This window comes from Phyllostomus hastatus, unplaced genomic scaffold (genome assembly GCF_019186645.2).
Source record: "Phyllostomus hastatus isolate PE091 unplaced genomic scaffold, TTU_PhHast_1.1 phas_scaffold_55, whole genome shotgun sequence".
Classification (NCBI taxonomy): Eukaryota; Metazoa; Chordata; class Mammalia; order Chiroptera; family Phyllostomidae; genus Phyllostomus; species Phyllostomus hastatus.
Window position 1 is genome coordinate 7,661,623 of NW_025334035.1, and position 9,032 is coordinate 7,670,654.

Consider the following 9,032-nt stretch of genomic DNA (forward strand, 5'->3'; position numbering starts at 1 on the left):
ATTATTGGGGGGAGGAGAAAGGATGGGGAGAAGGAAACAATAAAGCTGTAAGGTCAAGTGTGTGTGTGTGTGTGTGTGTGTGTGTGTGTGTGTTTTACAAACTAAAAGATATTCACTTTTTAGAAAAGAAAAGGTCTCATCCTCATGATGGTCAAAAACAGCAAATATCTTTGTTTCAACTGTAGAAGTGAGGAGACTGAGATCCAGAAGAAGTAAGTACCTAACTCAAAGCCATAGCCACCTTCAGTTTTAATTCTGACTTTGAACTCTGTTTTTTCTGAATCCCATGTTCTCACCTCTCTCTTCAACACGATGCCCCAGGAGAGAACAGGGCATCCAGGAGAAGCTGCTGAAAGAGATCATGTATGTTTTAGAGAACTATTTGGTAGATCTACAATGATAAGACATTGAAATTAATAGACAATGAAGTTAGATTGCATGATATTGTGGTGGGTCAGTTATTTCACCAAAAGTTCTTGAAACCTAGGAGTGGATATTAGAAAAGATAGGTTGAGTTGGGGAAGAGATTCAGATTCACTCGAGGTTAAGGAAACACCAGAACCAGTGAAGGATAGTATGAAAATGCTGACCACAAAGATTGGGTAGGGGACAGAGGCAAGAAAAGAAACCAGTCCCAGTACTCTCCCTTCTGCCATCAAGTTGTGGTTTGTATCCTATTGACTTCATTGGAGCAAACTGTGATGTAACTCATGGAAGAAGAAATCTGCATTGTCTTCTGTGGACTATTTTGAGAATAGAGAATTAAACAAAATGCTAACTCTGTTTTTCTGGTTAGAAGAAGTTCTAACACATCATTTGTTTTACAGTGGATGTCCTAAAGGAGATCCTTAAGATGTTCAAAAGGTTCTGGTAGCGCTGGGAGATGATTCGCTACAGTGTCCACAGGTGGCACAAGAGATCACAAAAGAATGGATCTGGCTTCAAAAGTCACAGTCATAGAGTTTATACCTTTAAACAAATCTGTGGATAAATCTTAATGCTTCTATAATTAAACAAATTTCTTTTTTGAGGACATAAATTGTCTTTGGACAGGGGGCTTTCAATTGTAGGCTTCAGGATTTCAATGACCATCTTCCCTCAATGCAGATGTGTGTAGGTATGAGCATTTTTCCAGAGAGGGGTCCTTGAATGGATCTATAATTTTTTTAAGTTTAAAAGTCATTGTATGCTTAGGCAGACTCCTCTAAACCTCTAAATCCATGAACCTGGAGAGATGACAGAGAAATCTAGCTCCATCAGTACTGAGTAAATATAATGGGCTGACTCATGCCCTCATTTGTCATATGTTGAGCAGACAAGTCACAGTGGCAGGTGATGTGAGGGGAGAAGAGAGGGATTGAGCAGTTGACAGTAGAAGAAGGTCCCACGATGTCATTTGCTTGTGACATATTGGGACATATGAAAGTTGACTAGTTTTGGATTCAGTTGACTAGTATAGATTATATTGCCCAGTTTTAACTAAACCAACCCTAACCAAATGGGCATTTGGTTCAAAGATTTTCTGCAAGGTCATCTCGGTTTGAAGTTCATGATAGTAATGCAGGCACAGGTTAAAAAAAAAACCAAGAAAATGGCTGCACTATACTTGCAGTTTGAGCCCTTTTTTCAAATACGGTGGGAAGTAATGACAATGCCAACTGAACCAGATCTAACACAAACTATTCTCAAAGATTAAGAAGTCTAATAGGCTGGAGAGCAGGATGACAGCCAGTCAGGGTGGGGAGAAAGATTAGGAGTGGAGGGACTGAGCAAAAAGGAAAAGAGACTCATGGACATGGATAACAGTGTGGTGATTGCTGGGAGGAGTGGGTATAAGGGGACTAAATAGTAATGGGAAAAATACAATAAAGATTTTTAAAAAAGGAAAACATTCTGCCAAATGCTAACAAAACAAAAGTCTACTAGAAATGTGCATTTATATCTACTGTCATTATGATGAAGGTCACCTTAACTATACTTGTGTAGCTATATATATTTACATATAGTATAAACACATATATACTGTATGTAAATATATGTATATATTTATACTAGTATATAAGTATATACAAATATATGCTTATATTGATGTGAGAGTAGATATAATTAAAAATATATAAATTGTAAATGCATATAGATTATATGTATACACAGATGATATATATGTATATATCTCTAGAACACAAAGATAATTTTTCAGCATTGTTTAGGGTCATATAATACCCCAACAGCTACTCTATGAAATTTCATTATATGTAATTAAACATGTTTGGTAGCCTCTTTGGATTCTAATAAAAGAAAATGAATACACAAAATTATTCCATAGAAAAAGTTTTAATGCTTTTTATTTTAAGTTTCCAGGTTAAAATTCTTTAAAAAAAAATTTATTGTTGACACTATTACACCCCACCTCCACCCTTTTGCCCCCTCCTCCCAACCCCTGCCCTCCCCCTTGCCCATCCTTCACTACATTGTTGTGTGTGCCCATGTGTCCATGGGCTACACATACATGCATATATGTTCTTTGGCTGATTTCTTCCAGTCCCCCCACCCCCTACCCCTCTGAGATCTGCCAGTCTGATCCATGTATCCACGCCTCTGGTTTTATTTAAAATTATTAAAATTCCACATATCTTTTAATTAGTTTGCAAGAGCTTCTGACTTACATCAGGGACTAGCCACATTTCATTAAAAATATTGCTTAATTAACAGATGGCATTGAAAAATGAGTATGTACTGCCAATGATGTACTTTTTTCATTTGGACGTATTGCAAATTTTCTTTTTTCACTTATAACAACCATTAAAACTGAGTGTCAAAAATAAACTAAACTTAGAACCAGGACTGAAAAATCTCTGTATAATAGAGTGTTAAACCAAAATTTGCTCAAATAATGAAGAAAATTGAATCTCATTATTAATTATAGTTTTAGTGGGAACTTTATTCAATACATATTTTAAAATATTATTTTCCATTCTTACCTCAGCTTTTCTTGACTTTTATTTTTTGCATACATTTAATAGTATGTAACCTGTAGGTAAAATAATACATATGTATTATTTATGAATACATACAAATACAAGTAATGGCTATCCAGTCTCCAAATATTTTAACTTCTAAGGAGTGCTTGATTTAAAACATGTAGAGCCCAGTGCTCCAAATCAGTGCCTCTCAAATGTGGCTGCACATCAGACTAACACAGAAGGTATGTTAAGCTCAGATTTCTTTTCTTCTCACCTAATCAAATTCTTGGAGTAAAGCCTAGAAATACGATTTTTAAAAACATTTTAAAGTGATATTTTGGGCAGGGATCTGAGAAGCATTACAATGCACAGTTATAGATAATTGTCTATTAATTCAAACTTCAAGAGACAAACATGCCGTTAGTTGCCAAAAGTGACAACACAACACAGTGAGTAACTGAGTTGACTACAACTGGATGCCTTTGGGAGAGGCCAAAACAGAACAAGCTTTCAGTGCTGACTTTCAGTCTCAGTACAGCAATCCCTTTAGTATGATAGCTCCCTACCTCTTTGTGCCACAGTTCTCTCCTTAGCACAATGAGAGGCATAATAACCACTTACTTCTTAGGATTGTTAAGAGAATTAAGTGAGATAATATATGTAAAAGGCCTACAATGGTGTCTGGTATGTAGTTAAAGTCTTGCTATTACTGATATCATAATTTTTACTTACCATTCATTTTAGAATAGGAGATTTCTGGAGAGAATGGCAATAAAAATATATCTGAGCATAAACTCTATTTTTACCATACTGTTTTTGCTACAGTGTTTCAACATAATGTCTAGAGATCTGAAAAGAAAAAACTGATTCATAACTATAAGGTAAATAATGGTAATTGGAATAATGTCCCAACTAACTGAATTTAGTTATGTAACACGACACATTCTTCAATAGTGTAATAAACACCATAATTTTTTCAAGATTAAAAGTAAACCCAAATGGGCACTTCCGGCCAAGATGGAGATGTAAGTAGACACACTGTGCCTCCTCGCAAAACCAAGATAGGGACAACTACAATTTAGAAACAGAATAACAACCAGAGCTGATAGAAAATTGAACTGTATGGAAGTCAGACAACCAAGGAGTTAAAATAGACATGTTCATCCAGACCAGTAGGAGGGATGGAGTCAGGCAGCAGGTGGAGAGGGGTCTCGGAACAGAGAGTGTTGGGACAGCGTAATGCATCCTGGGAGCACAAGACTGCAGCGGGGCTGACCCTAGGTGCGTAAGTGGCGGCTGGCAGATCCTGGCTGAGGGGTGGCAACCCGCAGACCCAGCAAGGCCGCGATTGTGGAGAGGCACTGCGAGCAAAGTGGCTGGGTGACCTGGCGGTCTCAGGGTTCTAGCTCTGGGAAATAGAGCCTCAGGGCACTGATTAAAAACACCTAGGGGGGTCTGAGGCGCTAGGAGAGACTCCCAGCCTCACAGGAGAGATTATTGGAAAGACCCACAGGGTGCACAGGCCACCCACATGGGAATTAGCACCAGAAAGGCCCAGTTGGCTTGGGGGAAGCAGTAGAAGGAACTGAAGTCTGAGGGAGAGCGGAGCAAGCGCCATTGTTCCCTCTCGGACCCCGCCCCCATGTACATCCCACAGCCCAGCAACTGGGTTGCCCCGCCCTGGTGAACACCTAAGGCTCTGCCCCTCAAAGGAAACAGGCAGGACAAGAAAAAAAAAAAAAAAAGATGGCTCAAACAGAAGAACAAATGAAAGCCTCAGAAACAATACTTTTAAGCGACTGAGAGATAGCCAACCTATCAGATGCACAGTTCAAAACACTGGTTATCAGGATGCTCACAGAATTGGTTGACTTTGGTCGCAAATTAGGTGAAAAAATGAAGGTTACAATAAATGAAATGAAGAAAAATGCACAGGGAACCAATAGTGATGGAAAGAAAGCCGGATCTCATATCAATGGAGTGGACCAGAAGGAAGAAAACAACATACAATCAGAAATGAATGAAGATATAAGAATTTAAAAAAATGAGGAGAGGCTTAGAAATTTCCAGGACATCTTTAAACATTCCAGCATTAACAACCTACTACAAATGCAGTTTTCTGTTACAGGCCAATCTTTTTTATTTTATTTTATTTTATTTTATTTTATTTTATTTTATTTTATTTTATTTTATTTTATTTTATTTTATTTCTATCACTTTAGAGTAAGCCCATGCCTCCAAGTTTAATCTCTGCCTAAGTAGGTATCAAGATTCCAGCTTGATTCTGTCGAGAAAGGGGTTTGGTCTCTAGCTGTAGAGCCTGAAATTTACAGAATGCTGAGATCTCACCTGGCCAAGACTCTGTCTATATTATGTTCATCTCCCTTTTGAACTTAACTCATGACAGAAAAAGAGCTCCAGCCTTTAGGTGCTGATCTAGAAAGCTTCTGACTCTATAGGTGATTCTTGATCTCATTAACTAACCAGAGAACCCCTTTAAAACATGGGAAGTTCTAAGCCCTGGCCTGATAGTTCAGTTGGTTAGATCATCTGGATACACTAGGATTGCAGGTTTGATCTCTGGTCAGCGCACAAAAAAGAATCAACCAATGTATCCATAAATAAGTGGAACGAATCTATGTTTCTTTGTCTCTCTCTCTCTCTCTTCTCTCTCTCTAAAATCAATAAATAAAACATTTTAAAAATACTCGGGGAGTTCTATTCAGGTAACAATCTTAGAGGGATTTGACAGAAGGCCTCATACTCCTCTAAACCTTCTAGAACCCCGAATTCTCCCTCTTTGGTCCTCATCAATGTCTCATCTTGACCCCTTTTTTAACTGACCTCTACTCTTTGCATGGTCACTGGTTGCCACACATGGGTCTCCCTCACATTAAATTATTTAATCCTTTTCTGGGCTGATGACCCTGCCAACTTTGGAGAGCCAGACCTTGTCCTTGCTGGGTCTGTGACATTTACCTCACCTTAATGGCCAGGACTGCCAAAAATCACAGCATCCCTGAGCAGCAGGAAGTCCCATCTGTCCCTGTGGTCCGATGCTGGGGATGGCTGGGCTTCTGCCCATCTTGAGCTTCTGTCTGCACTGGGTTTTTCAGACTGAACTTTTCTCCCTCAGACAGAAGCTTCCAGGACCATGTGGTGACTCCTGAAGGTCTCCCAGATCATTAAGAGAAGCAAGTTTTTTCTTCCCCTGGGGAAACGGCAAGACAAGTGACTCATCTGTCACAGCTAATTAGCACAAAGGGTCTGAACTTGGGAAACAAAGAGAGAAGAGGATTGAGATTAACCATACACCAGAGTTTTCATTTTTTTCCAGAACATAGCTGATCTATTATGTGATGTTAGGTGAATAGAGAGAAAATAAAGTTAATCAGCAGCAGTAGTCTGTTTTAGAAAGCCACTGTGCAGAGATTCAGGTTGCCCATGGAGATGTGCAGAAGAAACAGCAAGTGCCAAAGACACAACACATAAGCTCCATCATGGAAGAAATTGGTTACCGAGAATTAAGAATGGAATGCATTCATTAAAGCTTGCAGAATTCCACTCAAGATTCCTTCTTCTCTCTGATGCTGTTGCAGACACACCAAATCAGGAGTTGGAAACTGGTAGTATGTATTTTGTTTGGTAAGTTCTTCAGAAATTCTTACTTTGAATGGGAACACCATTTAGGTGCATACAATATCCTCTGACACTCTTTTAAATCAGGTGTCTTTACATGTTTACAGTACTTTACTAGCTGGCCTCTGAAGGCATTTGAACAGGATTGCTCAGTAATATTCTCTAGAAGGCAAAGGAAATGAGGGGTTAATGATGCAATCTGAGTTTTGGAGCCCATTAGAGCTGACCAAGGGATTTGCTGGGCAGAAGGCCTGAGGGGTTCAGGTGAAGAAGCAAGGCCAACTACAGCAGACTGGGCAGAGCATTGACCTTGTTATCACCCTTGTCCCACAGTGCACTCACAGCTTGCTTATCGGTCTGTGGTCTACACTAGGCACTAGGCATCAACACATTTCAATCCTCACAATCCCCATTATTATGGGGAACTCTCAAGAAAGAAATACTAAGGAATTGGCCAAGGTCAATAGCCTAGGTGTATGGTAACTGTATTTCCACAACCAAAATTCATATCTCACAGTCCAAAATTGAGAACATAGCATTTGAAATTGTAACTGCCCTGGAAAATTCATGACATAGGAGCACTAGAGCTGTACAGATCTTAGCCACTGCCCACTAGGGGAGGGCGGATATGTTTTCAGGGTTACATTCACTTGTAAATTGAGATTTGGACTTCTTCCACAGTGAATGATCTTGGATTTCTTCCACATACCTGAAAAAACATATTGGGTTGGCCAAAAAGTCCATATGCTTTTTTTCTGTAAAATAAAAGACACATTTTTCATTTTCACCAATAACTTTTTTGATTTGGATACTTTGAGTATGTCAGCCATCTCTTGCATGGAATAACATTGATTGTTCTCAATTAATGTCTCGATTTGATCACTGTCAACTTCAACTGGTCCACCTGACTGTGGAGTATTGTCCAATGAGAAGATTCCAGCACAAAACTTCACAAACCACTTTTGACATGTCCAAAATTAGAGTGAAAACTCTATTGTAGCACCTACTGAGAATAAGATAGAATAGGCAGAGAGAAATGGGAGGACAAGTTAACAGGACTTTATTCTCAGGCTTAAGGAGAACCAATAAGATTTTTAAATAAAGAAGTTTTTTATTTGCTTTTTTTAATTTATTGATTTTTAAATATATTTTATTGATTATGCTATTACAGTTGTCTCATTTTCCCCCTTCACTCCCCTCCACCCTGTACACCCTCTCCCACCCGTATCCCCCCTTTAGTCATGTCCATGTGTCATACTTATAAGTTCTTTAGCTTCTACATTTCCCATACGATTCTTACCCTCCCCCTATCTATTTTCAACCTACAATCTATGCTACTTATTCTCTGTACCTTTTCCCCCCTCTCTCCTCCTCCCACTCCCCTGTTGCTAACCTTCCATGTGATCTCCATTTCTGTGGTTCTGTTCCTGTTCTAGTTGTTTGCTTAGTTTCTTTTGGTTTTGCTTTAGGTGTGGTTGTTAATAATTGTGAGTTTGCTGTCCTTTTACTATACATGTTTTTTCTTTATGTTCTTTTCTTAGATAAGTCCCTTGAACATTTCATAAAATAAGGGCTTGGCGATGATGAACTCCTTTAACTTGACCTTATCTGAGAAGCACTTCACCTGCCCTCCCATTCTAAATGAAAGCTTTGCTGGATAGAGGAATTTGGGATACAGGTCCTTGTCTTTCATGACTTGAAATACTTCTTTCCAGCCTCTTCTTGCCTGTAAGGTCTCTTTTGAGAAATCAGCTGACAGTCTGATGGGAACTCCTTTGTAGGTTACTGCCCCCTTATCTCTTGCTGCTTCTAGGATTCTCTCCTTCATTTTTACCTTGGCTAATATAATGATGATGTGCCTTGGTGTGTTTCTTCTTGGGTCCAACTTCTTTGGGGCTCTCTGAGCTTCCTGGATTTCCTGGAAGTCTATTTCCTTTGCCAGAATGGGGAAGTTCTCCTTTATTATTTTTTCAAATACATGTTCAATCTGTTGCTTTTCCTCTTCCCCTTCTGGTACCCCTATAATTCGGATGTTGGAATGTTTAAAGTTGTCCTGGAGGTTCCTAAGTTTCTCCTCATTTTTTTTGAATTCTTATTTCTTCATTCTTTCCTCCTTGGTTGTTGTTTTTTTTTCCTTCTGGTCGACTCTATTGTTTTGAGTCCTAGTTTCCTTCCCATCACTATTGGTTCTCTATGCATCTTCCTTCATCTCTTTTATGGTAACCTGCATTTTTTCATGTAATTTGCACCCAAAATCAACCAGTTCTGTGAGCTTCCTGATCACCAGTGTTTTGAACTGTGCGTCTGATAGATTGGTTATCTCTTAGTCGCTCAAAAGGATGAGTCCTGGGGCATTGACCTGTTCTTCTGTTTGAGACATATCTCTCTCTCTCTCTCTCTCTCTCTCTCTCTCTCTTTTTTTTTCTGGTC